This window comes from Marmota marmota, unplaced genomic scaffold, assembly GCF_001458135.2.
Source record: "Marmota marmota marmota unplaced genomic scaffold, marMar, whole genome shotgun sequence".
NCBI classification, from domain to species: Eukaryota; Metazoa; Chordata; class Mammalia; order Rodentia; family Sciuridae; genus Marmota; species Marmota marmota.
Window position 1 is genome coordinate 4,360,531 of NW_026000272.1, and position 15,481 is coordinate 4,376,011.

Below are 15,481 nucleotides of genomic sequence, written 5' to 3' on the forward strand. Positions count from 1 at the left end.
TTAGTATTGTTCCTTACTTTCCACCTTCACTGTCACTGTACTGGCTCAGACCACCATTATCATTTCTTTGGACTACCACCACAGCTTTCTGATGTTTCCTTGTTCCCAGTTTTGAGCTATTCCTACAGCCTGTTATACAGAGTATTCTTTCTAAACTGAAAATTGGATATCACTGCCTCTCTGCTTAAAGGATTCCAATACTTCCCTATTGTGTAAAACATTCCAAACATCTACAGTCTGGCTCTGACCCACCCTTGGGGTTGTAATTCCTTATTTTCTTCCCCCATGCTCTGTACTCCAGCAGTAGGTGAGGTGGCTAAGTACAGTGGGTGGCACAAAAAATTAGGAGTCATAAATCTTGCATGATTTTGGACCTAGGCTATTATTGTTATTTATCAACCATGTGGCTTTTGGTAAATTCGGGGACATCATCCCTGAACTTCTCTGTTCCCATCTGTAATAGTGAGGATAGTGATATCTACCAATGTTTATTGAGAAGACTCAGTAATATAATGTATACCACAACATATCCTGGTTATTTTTCAGTGTGATTCCATTCTGATTTATGTAATAAATGTTGTTGATATTCATATTTTTTCAATGTTGTGAGTGCTACAGTAGCCATGATTTTGTCGTCTTATCTCTTTATCCCACATAACACTTAACAGTGTCTTATAGCAAAGAGTGTTGAATTTGAAATGAGATGAGAGCTTAACAATTCAATGTCTGAGATTTGTTAACTTTCTGAAGAACAACATGAGGCACCTAGTGAAATGTTCATGTGCATATGTAAATACAATTTTTCTTGCTCATTATTCAAAATGTCATATAGAAGATGATTTATAAACTTGTATTATGTATCCAAAATTCTGTCCATGATGCTCTGTGATCTAGTGGCTTTTCATTTGCAAGTGGATCCACTTTGAAAACAGAGCTAACAAGAATGGGTACTCCCATTTTCTTTTCTGCTGCAACTGTTTAATAGCTCTCTGCAGGTGTACCTCCTTTTATGGAATAAATTTATTTGCGTACAATTGGCAAATATTTATAGAAAGGGCCAAAATTTAGATACAAACACCTTTGAATATTTTTAAAAAAATTAATGAAGTCTTTAAAAACAAATTTATGTATTTTGAGTGGGTAGCTTGGTTTCATTCATATGATACTTATTTTTTTCAAAGTAGGGCAGCATTCCCATGTGTCTCAAGCACTTAGCTTTGTGCCTGGGGTGTTCTCACCCACACTGATCAGAAATAAAAAAGGAGTTGGTGGTTTGATGAGACCGAGGAAAATAGGTCCAATAGAGGAAGAGTGCCTGAGCTGGCTGCTTGGCTATATGCAGAGCTCAAACAACACTTGTCTGATGGATGCTCTGGGACTGGAAAGTCTCACTGGAAAGTGATGACTGAGTCCTAATGCATGTCGAAGTTCACATTTGTATATCTCCCTGTCACATGACTTTATTTAATGAGGCTAAGTGAAAATAATGAAATTCTATCTCTAGTCTTATTTAACATATAACATTAAGAAGTACAACATTGTTATCTAATACTTCTTGAGAAAATGTATGGATGTTAATCAGATCTAACAAAGGAAATAAGCTATACAACCCCCCCTTTTTTTGTGTTGAGGATTGAATGCAGAGACAGAGACAGGGCACTTATCCACTGAGCCAAATCTCCAGCTGTTTTCTGTTTTGTATGTTTGTTTATTTATTTATTTATTTTTGTGATTAAGACCAGGTTTTGATAAGTTACTTAGGACCTCACTAAGTTGCTAAGTCTGGCTTAGAACTTGTGATCCTCCTTCCTCAGCCTCCCAAGCCACTATTATTAAAGGCATACACCACTACACCCGGCAAGCCACACAATGCTAAATGGTTAAATATTAAAAATAATATTTAGCTCATAAGATCAATTAATAATTTCAGAGCCCATAATGTTTTGACCTTCCAGCGTCTCCTGGATAAAAAGTGGGCCTTGCCAGCATATCAATGAACAAGGTTAGACACTTGCCAAATTTTAAACCATGATCTGCAAACCTCTACCATCATGGGAAGCCACAATAGGAGACATTTGCTACTTTTTAAGCCACACAGATTAGTCACAATTTCAATAACATATGCTTTAGGCACTGCTACTGTATGCAAAATTTGGTTTAATACTAACATTTCCTATTCTAAATGTGAGCCCATCTCACATGTTTACTTCCCTCACAAATCTGTGACTTCCTCAAACCATGAAGGAAAACCATACACATATTTGATAATATTTTAAATGACTTGCAAAGTCTAACACACCATAAATAAAATAAAAAAACCCTATAGAAAAGTATTTCTGACATAATAAATGGTTAATAACTCAAATGGGTTAAGAATTTATGCCAATTACTAAGAAAGATAAAGATCATAGTAGAAAAAAATGGACCCAGTATAAGGACTGTGAATTCACAGAGAAGAGGATATATATCATCAACAAACATAAAAATATTTTCAACTACGGAGGAAAATGCCTATTAAAACAATAAAAGGCTATGTTTTCCTACCATGTAAAAGCAGTCACAGCATTAATCCTGATAAGACTGTGGGGCACAGGCATTTCTCATGCATTGTTGGTAGAGGATGAATTGCTACCTTTTGTAGGAAAATAATCTGCCGATGTCTGTAACAAGTTAATAGCCAAATAACATTTGGTTTTATGGGAAGATAATCCACACAAATCAAAGTCCCAGAATAGCACATAGAAGGATGCACATTAAAGCAAAATTAAACAAACAATACTACATAAGTACCCTAAATGTCCATCAATAGGGTGGATGACTGAATAAATTATAGGAGATCTTTGTTATGATATAACGGAGCTATTAATAGCAAGGCATTAAGTCTATATAGAGCTGGGGGACTAGGGGAAGCTTATTAATTTTTCCTTATACATCTCTGTACTGTTTGACTTGTTATAATGAGCAATTATCTTTGCAATTAAAAAAATGAAGTAAAAAAGCAGTAATTGTAAAGCTCAGCAATTGTAGCACAACATATGACATGGTATGCTAGCGGCCATTGGGTACCTTGGGGACTCACAGGAGGAGGCACCTAACCTGGTTATACTTCATTGAGAGAGATTTTCTGGGGGATATGACATCTGAGTTACTCCTGAAGGTTGAGTGGGAGTTAGCTAGAGGGGTGAGGTACAGGGTGTTCTATGGCTCATGAAACAGCATGTATGGAGGCTGAGGGAGACAGAGCTTGAAATCAAGAGACATTTATAGTAGTACATAATTGACAGAACTTGTTGATGGATTAGACATGAGAGATTAAAGGAAAAAATGGAGTTCCATGAGGATGCTTATTTGTCCTGAACAGTAGGATAAGATGAACAAAGAAACTGATTTTAGGATAAATTGTTCAGTTGTGGACCAAGCTTGTAGGGAGGAAATTCAGATAATGGCTGGATTTCTAGAGGGTGATGTGCTTGGTCTGAGACCTGGCCTTTGATAATACTATCACCCTTAGGCTTGACTTCGTAACTATATGGATACCTATGTGGGCCAGTCAGAAAATCTACTCTGCTCTCTACTCTCTGTTCAATGGCTGCAGATGATCTCTGGAGCCCATGCCCCTTGGCTACCCCAAGGCTGGATTCAAGGCCAGAGCTAGCTTTCTGTGGAACCTAAAGTTTATATAATTTGGGGGACTCTCCTTAATGGTAAGCTTGCAAAATTATAAGTGACTATATATGCTGATTTACAATTAAAAGATAAATCACACCAAATTACATATTTAAAAGTGCAGACAGGGGCTGGGGTTGTGGCTCAGTGGTAGAGCACCTGCCTTGCATGTGTGAGGCACTGGGTTCAATCCTCAGCACCACATAAAAATAAATAAATAAAATAAAGGTATTGTATCCATCTACAACTAAAAATTATTTTTAAAAAGTACAGACAAATCCATACAAATAAAACCATTTATTACAGAATTGCTTAATTATTAATTTTAGTGAATTATCTTTTGCAAAATATTTCCCTACTTTTTCACTGAATATACTTTGATTTTATAATATCATCATCCATGGAAAGATGATATCAGGATGACTGCAGGTTTAGCAGTGAGATTTTACATATGATACCAAGAACACTAACCATGAAAGTAAGAAGAAAAAAATAAAGTGGAATTTTATTACCATAAAGACTTATTTTAAAAGACACATGAAGGAAATATTATGAAATAAATATTTGATAAAAGGCTTATATCTAAAATAGTTAAAGAACCCTTAACATTTCAACATCAGAAAACTTATATAAAAAGTGGGCAAAAGATCTGGATAGAAATCTCATGAGGAAATAAACACAGATGACAAATAAGCATACAAACAGGTGTTCAGTGTTACATATCTTTAGGGAATTACAAATTAAAACAACCATCTGACACCACTGTACCTATTAAAATGATTAATATCCAAAGCACTGATAATACCAAATGTTGGTAAGGATGTGATACAACAGGAATTCTTGTTCACTGCTGGTGGAAATGCAAAATGGCACAGTTACTTTGGAAGATAGGTTGACAGTTTCTTACAAAACTTGCATATTCTTATCATATCATCCAGCAATTATTTCCTTTAGTATTTACTCAAATGTGTGGCAAACTTATGTCCATACAAAATTTTCCCATGAATGGTTATGGGAGCATTATTTGTAATTGCCAAAGCTTGGAAACAACCTTTCATATGTGAATGTATAAACATTATATAAATGTTTATAAATGGATAAATGTTTATATATGGATAAGCATTATATATTATATCTAGATAATGTAATATTGTTCATGATAAAAAAGTGATTCATAAAGCCTCAAAAAGACATGAAGGAAGATTGAATTCATAGTGAAAGAAGCTGGACTGAAGAGATTACATACCATATGATTCCAAAATATGGAAAAGGCCAAACTGTTCAGATAGTAAAAAGATCAGTGGTTCCAAAGGGTTGGGACAAAGGGGAAGAGAGGGGAGAACAGGTGAAGCATAGGGGATTTTTTTTTAGTTATACATGACAGTAGAAAGTATTTTGGCAGAATATACATACATAAAGTATAACTTATTCTATTAGGTTCCCACTCTGTGGTCATACATGATGTGGAATTACCCTGGTTGTGTATACAAATACAAGGCTAGAAAAGTTATAAACAATTAATTCTATTGTCTTCCCTATTCCCCTCCCCATTCCCTTCCCTTCATTACCCTTTGTTTAGTCAAATCGATTTCTGTTATTCACCTCCCCAACCTGGGTTAGCATCCATAAATCAGAAAGAACATTTGGCCTTTGATTTTTTGGAATTTGTTTATTTCACTTAGTGTGATATTCTTTAGTTCCATCCACTTACCAGCAAATGTTATCATAATTTCATTCTTCTATATGGCTGAGTAATATTCCATTATGTATATATACCACATTTTCTTTATCCATTCATCCATTGAAGAACACCTAGGTTGGTTTCATAGTTTAGCTGTTGTGAATTGAGCTGCCATAAACATTGATGTTTCTGTGTCACTGTAGTATGTTGACTTTAAGTCCCTTGGGTACAAATCAAGGCATGGGATAGCTGGGTTAAATGGTGATTCCATTCCAAGTTTTGTAAGGAATCTCCATATTGCTTTCCAGATTGGCTGCACCAATTTGCAATCCCACCAGCAATGTATGAGTGTTTCTCCCCCCCCCATTCTTGCCAATATTTATTGTTACTTATATTCTTTATAACTGCCATTCTGAATGGAATGAGATGGAATGTCAGTGTAGTTTTAATCTGCATTACTCTAATTGCTAGGGAAGTTAAACATTTTTTCATATATTTGTTGGCCATTGGTATTTCTTCTTCTGTGAAGTGCCTGTTCAGTTTGTTTGCCCATTTATTGATTGGGTTATTTATTTTTCTGGAAATTATTATCTTATCTGAGTTACTGGTTGTGAAGATTTTGTCCCAATCTGTAGGATCTCTGTACACATTCTTGATCATTTCCTTTGCTATGAAGAAGCTTTTCAGTTTGATACCATCCCATTTATTGATTCTTGATTTTACTTCTTATGCTTTAGGGGTCTCAATAAGGAATTTAATTTCTAAGCTGACATGATGGAGAGTTGTGCCTACATTTTCTTCTAGTAGGTGCAGCATCTCTGGTCTAATGCCTAAGTCCTTGATCCACTTAGATTTGAGTTAAGCACAGGGGATTTTTATAGCAGTGAAACTATTTTTATGTTACTATAGTGGTAGATTCATGACATTATGCATTTTTAAAAATCTATAGGATATATAAAAGAAAGGGAATTCAAATATAAACTGTGGGCTTTAGTTAATGTGCTACTGTTGGTTTAGCAATTGGAACAGATATACCACATCAATATAAGGTGTTATGAATAAGGAAAATTAAGGACAAAGAGGGGGCTAGAGAGAATATGGGAGTTTTCTGTGATTTATGTTCAAATTTTATGTAAACACAAAACTTCTCTAAAAATAGTCAAATCGTGAAAAGATAATTTAATCTTTGCTGTATCATGGTTAATCAAAATTTGAGATAGTGGGGCTGGGATTGTAGCTCAGTGGTAGAATGCTTGCCTCACATGCATGAAGTACTGGGTTCGATCCTCAGCACCACATAAAAATAAATAAAGATATTGTGTCCATCTACAACTAAAAAAATTGAGATACTCCAATAAATTCATTGTGGCTAGAACTGAGTGGGCAATACAGAAGATATGTGTGGTGAGGTGATTGAGGACCAGATCATATAGGGATTTCCAAGGACACCGACTTACATAGTAGCGAAAGTAGTAAATATGTGAAGTTTTAGAGAAGAAAAATAACATGTCCTGGCTTATTTTTAAAAACAGTAAAAGGAGTCTGGTTTTGTCTATGTTGAAATTATAGAGTGGGAGGTGTGGGGAAAGTGCTAGGGAAGCTCAGAGGAGAATGCTGTAGTTCAGGGGATGGGGATTGGAGGGAGGGCCACAGAAGACCCAGTTTTCTCACAACTAAACCCAAAGGGAATACATTATAATATACTCACAATTTGGAATGTGATTTCGTTTTATCATCCTCAGGTAAGCTTTCGTTTACCAGGGACTTTAATTGAATCCCCTGGCCCGGAGCACTTTTCCCCTTTGCCACTAGATGGCATTTGTGAATACCTCTCATTTCAAGAACAGTTACTCCAAAAGTATTTACACTAGATGGCGCTCAAGCCATTTCCCCCTGAAGCTGGCTTGCTCCCAGGATTTGTGCTACCAAGCACTAGTTAATTCTTGAGCACAAAGATCTCTGAGAAATCCATCAATACCCAGTTCTGGCCAAACAATCAATTCTATTATGACTACTTTTGTGTGCAGTGTCAAATCATACATGCCCAGTGTAGTGATTCGGAGGCAAATTCTTAATGCAGTTTAGGCCAAAAGGAGCTATAGTTTATATTCTACTGATGCCTCCCAGCAGGAGGGTGAAGCAGAAACCATCCTCACTCTCCCTTTTGACAATGAGATGGGAGATCCATGCCTTGTCTGCAATGCAAGTATCTTTTATTATCCCCCCACTTAGGTCAGCTCTGTGACCTTAAGGTAGCTAGCTACCTGCTTTCACATAGTTAAACATATGCTTGATTAAATATCTTTTAAAGCTAGGAAACCAAACCATGATTCCATTGCTTTAGCTAACATTCATCTTTTTGGTTTTCAGGGATGGTCATTCCTTTCTTAATAAATTATAAGCCTCGGGCATTCTTTCTCCTTCATGTTTAATTCTAACTGTATTAGCCTTCTCTAGTTAAAATAGACAATTGCAAGTGATTCTTGCTGTAGAAATGCATTTTCTTTTCACTGTTTGTATTTCAAAGTTTAACCACAAAATTTCTTACCCAATCTGGAGGGATAACTTCCTCGTCATTTTGTCTCATCCAGATTTGCGAAGGGGTTATTTTGTTTATATTTAATTAACAAAAATTATATATATATTTTCAAGTCACACAATGTGATGATTCATTATATGCACAAATTGTGTGTCTTTGGACTTGAAACAATATTTATTTGAGTCTAACTTTCCTCACCCATAAAGTGAGAGAATACTTATAAAATATTAGCAAGTGTACTCTGCTCATTCCCATCCAAACAGAACTTAAGCTGTTAATATCTTTCAGTTTTTATTTTATGTTTTTGTTTTATTTTCTTTAAGACCCAACTGTAAACCTGAAGTAACTCTACAGGGACCTCATCTTCTATGTTTGAGAAACAGAGTCTAGTCTTTGTTTTGAGAAAAAACAACATTCTAAAGTATACAATGTGTATAAAATTCTCTCCCACATTCATATTCCCCCCCTCCACACACTCTTCTTTGTAAAAAGAAGAGATCTATGCAATTATAACCTCTTAGCTTTGAAGAGTTTCCAAAGTGTGTTCCTTATTCCTAACTCATTTTATCCTCCCTAAATCTGGCATGAAATAAGGCATACAGCCATTACAATTCAGGTTTGACAGATGAAGTTTGTGAGCTTTGTAAAGCTAAAGGGCCTAGCTCAAGGTCAGGAAGTTTATTGGTGGGGGAGCAGGGACACAAGCTCCGGTATCAGGAAATGCCATGACACTGGGGACTTACCTGACTAATGATATCTATTGGGGTTAACTGTATACAGTGTCTTACAACATTTACATATTTTCAAGCATTTGACCTATATGACAGAGAAAGGAAAAACTAATTATCTAAGGTCACAAAGAACTGCATAAACAGAAAATTGAGGAAAGAATGAAGGCACACTCACTTCTGTCCATATTGGTATCAAAACCTCCTGTTTAGTTAATAGCCAATCCCTTAAAATGTGGAAATTTTGTTCTTCTAAAAAGGATAAAATATATTTCTAAATGTTGTGTCATTTATTAAAATCCTAGGTATACAAAGAAATGTTAATGCTGAAAAGATAAAGCTCCTCCTTCATGTTGAGCAAATGGGAATCCTTTGATTCAGTTCAAACTTTCTATTCTAGGTATTGTTGCATGTTATTTTTAGGGAATAAAAATGGAAAACATTCAGAGCTTTTAAATACCACCCTTCTCTTTCTCAGTTTGCTTGCTTATTAATAATACAGTTTGAATGGATTCTTGCTTTGACATGGAAGTTTATTTTTAAAAGAAGCGTGGATAATATGTTACTATAGCAATAATTTCTCACTCTGAAGCTATTTAATCTTAAAAAACCACAAAACTGAGTGTCAAGGTGGTCCATATTTAGAATGAATGCAGCACTTGACTATACCAATAATTAAGGTGTTCATGATGAAAAGAATTAGGGATTTTGGTTTTTGCGTTTTTTAATCTTTATACAGCATCACTCACCTGTTAGGCCCGATCAGCATGGGAGAAACATTTGTAGGTAATGCCAGTCTAGATACTGATGCTGCTGGAAACGTGTAGAAGTGGTTGGTTGTGTGACAACCACATGTATTTGTACACTGAGAACCTATGGAACAGCACCAAGATATCATGTTTCATATTCTAATATAAATATGCATCAGAAAATGAAACAATAAGTTTATGGCAAAAAACTCTTCTAGGCCAATTGCTTTATCTCTGGTTTAGCATCTGAGAAAGGATAATCTTTTGTTATTAATATACATTGTCCTGCTGGGACATGGTTTGGGGGGAGCAACCACTCTTGTGAGGGGCAGTGTGTACAGTTCAGTATAGCTGCCCCTAGGTGGTGTTTAGATACAGAACCAGTTTACCAGTGCCCTGTCTGGCATGATTACCACAAAAGAAGAAGGGAATAGAAAGAAGGTAATAGAAACCAGACAGTAATCACATCATGAAGGCTGCACTCTTAAGACTGCCTCAAAATCTAATCACTTCCAAAGGCCCTACCTCCAGATACTAAATCATTGGTTATCACAGATTCAACAGATGAATTTTGAGGGTGATATAATTAAATTCATAGAACTCACCCACCTTTTCCATCTTTCTCTTCTCTAGCTATGCTGAAATTATTTTAATTCCTCAGTCATGCTCTTTTTTTGTTTGTTTAGGGGTCTTGAAATATGGTGACTCCTTCACCTGAAATCCAGGGAAAGATTGTCTCCCTCTGTGTTGACAACTAATTCCTATTTATCATTGTATTCGAGATGAAGATCACTTCCTCAAAGACATTTTCCCTAAATTCCAGACTACATGAAAATTTCATAGCATCCTTTGGGCTCACCACATGAAATTTATGATAATTGAGATTGCTTATTCTGTGTCTCTTAGGTTACACTATATGTTCAATGATGGCAGGAATATGTTTTGTTTACCACGCATTTATAGTGTCTAGCTCAGCGTGATTACTTAAATTTTTGCTAAATTAGTGAGTGAATGAATTACAGGCAGCTTTGCCAATATAAAATCAAGTTGTTTTTGTTTGTTTGTTTATTTAGGCCCAAAAGCCTTTTTTGAGACAAGCCCTCCTCTGGAGCTTGCAGGGTGATACTGAGTGTCTCCTGAAATAGCATAAAGAATGCCACTAATTTTTATCACAGGTCAAAATGTACCCATACAAATACCTGATATTTTCTTCAAATTGTCTCTTTGAGAAAATCTTTAGATACTGGGACAAATTTTGCCCCTGAGTGAAAGTTTTCTGTTTTGGAAATTGTTGAAAGTTATTTAGGAACATTGAATTGAATTCATTCATTGATTCAACAAATTCCATTTCTTCTCTGAAATAAGGTGTAACTAGTAAATAATAGGGTCAATTTTCTGTGTGACTCATAAACTGACTCAGGAAGCAATTTCAAAAGTAACATCTTTAATGAAAGTCTTGGACATTTATTTTGCCTATTTTTGAAGCCACTATACAACTCAGACTTGTTGACTTAATTTGTGAAAAAGCCAAGGAAAGGTTGAAATAGTATCCATGTCACTAAATTATCTCATGCTTTGGGTTGCAATTTTTTCACAAAAAGTAACATCTGGCCCTATCAGCACACCTGACGTCAGCAATAAAGCTTGTTTACTCCTATCTAGCTCTGATCTATGGCTCTGGTTATCTGTTTTATTCATTTCCGGAACCATGCCATGCCTTACTTGCTAAGATTTCCTCCTGGCATCTAAAGGTGGGTACATTGTGGTGTATATTTTACTCTGTTAGACCCCATTAGGGTGTTCTATTAATGCAATTTTGTTTAATTGATATTTGTTGAGCACAATGACAAGTCTTTTCCTAAGCACTGAGATGAACAAGGTTTGCAATTTATAAGAAAATAACAGCAAAGTTAACAGCTAATATGAAATCTGGATAGACCATTAAATAATTCCTTTAAACTATTGTGACTAGCATAACATTTCATGTACTTAAAAGATTCAAAGAAGGAAGGGTACAGGAAGGAGCTACTTCCCCTATGGATTTCCTTCCATAATGTATACATGTGCTATAATAAATCATGGTAGTGACCAGTGAGAGGTAGGGCACCATGTTGTCCTGAACTGAAAGAAACAGCAGTTGTCTGAAGCCTGTCATGTCACCTTAAATTGATTGCTATTTCCTATACTTCATCATGGTGTTCAGGGACTGTGTTAGTTACCTATAGCTATAGTAACTGATTACCACAAACGGTGGTTTGAAAGAGCACACGTTTATCACCTTGGAGTTCTAGAAGTCAGAAATCTAAAATCAAGGAATCAGTACTGCTATGTTCTTTCTAAACACTTCAGGGAAGAATTTATTTTCTTGCCCTTTTCAGCTTCTGGAGACTGCCTACATTCCTTGGCTAGTAACCCATTCTTTACATCACTCCTACCTCCTGATTCTGTCATCGCATCTCCTACTACTGTGATTTTCTTGCCTCCCACTGATGAGAAACCTTATTGACTATACTGGGTTCACCTGGAAATCCAGGCAAATATCTTCATCTCAAGGTCCTTAATTTAATTGTATCTGCAAAATCCCCTTTGCCTTATAAGGTTATATCCAGATTCCATAGGTCGTAATGTGGGCATCTTTGGGGGACCATTATTCTGTCTACCACAGGGACGAGGGCAGTGAGACAAGTAGATACATACAGAAACAGCACAAAGAGAACATGATGCTATGCCAATCTTGCTTCAGCTCACCAACCAACTGAAGCAAAACCACTGGCAAGGACTTCCAAATATTTGCTCTGACTTGTCATTTTTATTTCCAAATGACCTACTTCTTTGAAACGTATGTCATAAGCTCATACTATCCACTATATATCCTTGTTGATATTATCTACCCACATCCTGATTATCATCACTCCTTAAGATTGTACTACCTGGTTCACTTTGTTCCTCTCTACTATTATTTTTAATGACATGGCCTGTCTAACACACTGGCCTTCCTGTTGGGTAAACTGTTTCTTTTCAATACTCATTTTTCTTAAGCCCAAGCAGCCACACAATACCTTGTCATAATTCTGAAATTCTACTGTCAATTCATCCCTTTAGTCACTTCCTCTTTTCCTATTTTGCTTCCTTACTGCAATACTTGATCTAATACCTTCAATATACCCTTTACCTTCTTTATTCAGTTCTGATCTTTTTTCTGTTTATCCATTATATTTTATATCCATATTTATATACTTTATTCATTTAATAAATTTTAATTGAGAAATTAATCAGTCAGAGATACAACAGTGAGAAAAATGTGGATTTTGTCGCCATAAAACTACTTGCACTTCAGTTAAAATGTACTCGCTGCTATATAATCGCCCTTAATTTTTATAGTACCTCTGAAATTTCAATTTCAAATCCCTTCTATAATTGAGATATCCTATTCATTAAGTTCACTCTCACTACTTTTTTCTTCATTTACATCTCTTTGCTCATCAAACCTCTTCTTTTCACTAACACTTAGCTGATGACCTTACTTCATCTTCATTAAAGAGAGATAGAAGTCTAGCTTGAAAGTGCCCATCTTTCTTCTACCATGTTTTAAAACCTTCCTACATCTGTACCTATATTCTCTGCTTTTCCACCCATTTGAATGAAAGGAGTGTCCTTGTTCTTATCAAAGATGAAACACTTTTCTTATGCCCTGGATCTACTATTATTTTGCCTAGTAAGGACTTCATCAATTGTTTCTCGTTTCTTGTATCACCACTTTCTACTGCATCATCCCATGAACGTACAAATATGTTGTAGTATTTTCTGTTTTAAAATAAGTAAACAACAAAAACCTACCATGGTTACATATACTCTTACAGTTGCTGCCTGATTTTTAGACTCTACTTCACCTCAAGATGTCTTGATGTAGTCTTCCCAATATCAAACTAAAAAGCTTTTGCACTCCCAAGGAAATAACCATCAAAATGCAAAGATAACCTCTAGAATAGGAGAAAATATTTGACATACCATATATCTGGTAATGGGTTAATATCCAAAATACATAAGGGACTTCTCCAACTCAATAACATATTAAGCAAAAAACAAATAGCAATACCAAATAACCCAATTTAAAACAGGTGAAGGACTTGAATTGGCATTTCTCAAAATAAGATATACAAATGGATAATAGGTAAAACAAAAAAGAATCTCAATATCACTAATTTTCAGGAACAAACAAATACACAATGATATATCATCACATGTCTGTTAGAATGACTATTATCAAAGACAAGAGATTAGAATCTGTTGATGGGATTTTGGAGAAATTGGCCTCTTTGTCACTGTTACTTGGAAAAGAAAATGTCTGGCTTCTAAGTTAACCAGTATGGATGTTCTTCAAAAAATTAAAAATACAACAACCATGTGATTCAGTATCTCTACATTCAAGTATATATATCTAAAGAGATTGAAATAGGCATCTTGAAGAAATATCCACATTCTCATGTTTATTGCAACAGTATTGACAATAACCAAGACATGTAAGCAACCTTATCTCCTCCCACAAACAAATAGTTTAAGAAAATGTGGTATATATCTGCAATGGAATTTTTTTAAAAGGAAGGAAATCCTGCTACTAGAAGCAACTTGGATGAACCTGGAGGACATTATGATAAATGAAATAAGGGAGTCATAGGAAGACTAACACTATATGACTTGACTTCACTTCTAATGTAGTCATGCTTCATAGAAACAAAGAGTGCAATCTGTCAGGGGCAAGAGGAGGTGAGGAGGTATTAATCAAAGGGCACAAAGTTTCAGTTATTTAGGACAAAGAAGTCCTATAAATTTAAAACATCGTGTCTTCACGATGTTTTATTGTTCAGTTAACAATATTGTACTACTGCATACCAAAAAGTTGCTAAGTGTGTAGATCTTAAGTGTTCTTGACACACACACACACAAAACAATAACAACAACAAAAAGAGAGAAAACTTTTAGAAGTGATGGATATGTTAGTGACATAGATTACTGTGTATATTTATTTCCAAACTCATCAAAGTGTATACATTATGTAGAGGTTTTTATGTCAATCATACTTCAATAAAATGATTTAAAATGTTTTATGTGGCAAAAAAATGCTTTAAAAAAGTAGGATAATTTATGAGATACTATTTTCTCATCTCCAATTTACCCATCTTACCATTATTTGATTTTTGTGAAAATGTGTACTCTTGTCACGACCAATATTTGTGTCAGCAAATGTGATGAATACTGCATATAATGAAACACTTTATATATGTACTTGCATGTTTCAATTTTATGTCAATCTTAATATGTTCAAAATGGAACTCTGATCCCTGGTTCCATAGTTGCTATTTACCTAGTCTTTACTCTTGAAATATTATTTTATCACCAAATTGACTACAATCCTATATATTGAAAACATGTATCTATCTACTTCTTTCTATCCCAACTCCTTTTAGCCTAGTCTCTGCTTTCCCTGCTGCCTCTATTGCTTCACTATTATTCACCCTCCACTTAACAGCCAGTGTTGTTTGAAAATCATTCCAGACTTTCCCCCCATTTTCCTTTGGCTTATATTAAGTGTTGCAAACTCACCTGCTTGTCCAGGCCAGGCAGATAAGTGAGTGAAGTAAACTTTTTTTCTTTAAAACAAAGGAAACAAAAACAGTTCCAGAAAGCTTTTAAAAAAATTTTGCTGATTAAAAGCATAGACATGTAAATTAATAATATATGGTACCATAGACTATTTAAACCTGCAAAATTTAGTTATCATGCTTTTGGTTTTATTTTATAGATTTGTCTATGGATCATTATCTCTACAAAAAGGAGGACAATGCTGATGGTAAATGGCAACACACTGTTAGGCTCATTGTGGGGAATACAACAAGCAGGCACAGGCACAGTGTCTTAAGGAGACTACATGCACATAGTAACCGTCTATAGATTTATTATTCCCTTTTCATACTAAATTTTTCCAATTAGCAATATGCATTTAATACTCTATAAATTTCCATGAATGTAGATTATATCTCCATATATTTAGCTTTTAAATTTCTTTCATCAGAATTTTCCAGTTTTCCTCATCTAGATGTTATACATATTTTATTAGGAA

At 35.1% G+C, this 15,481-nt stretch overlaps 1 pseudogene; it reads right to left on the reverse strand.

Annotated features, from left to right (window-relative positions):
- Positions 1-11,814, reverse strand: part of LOC107152563 — a 48,557-nt pseudogene extending 36,743 nt beyond the window's left edge.
- Positions 11,815-15,481: the final 3,667 nt, after the last annotated feature.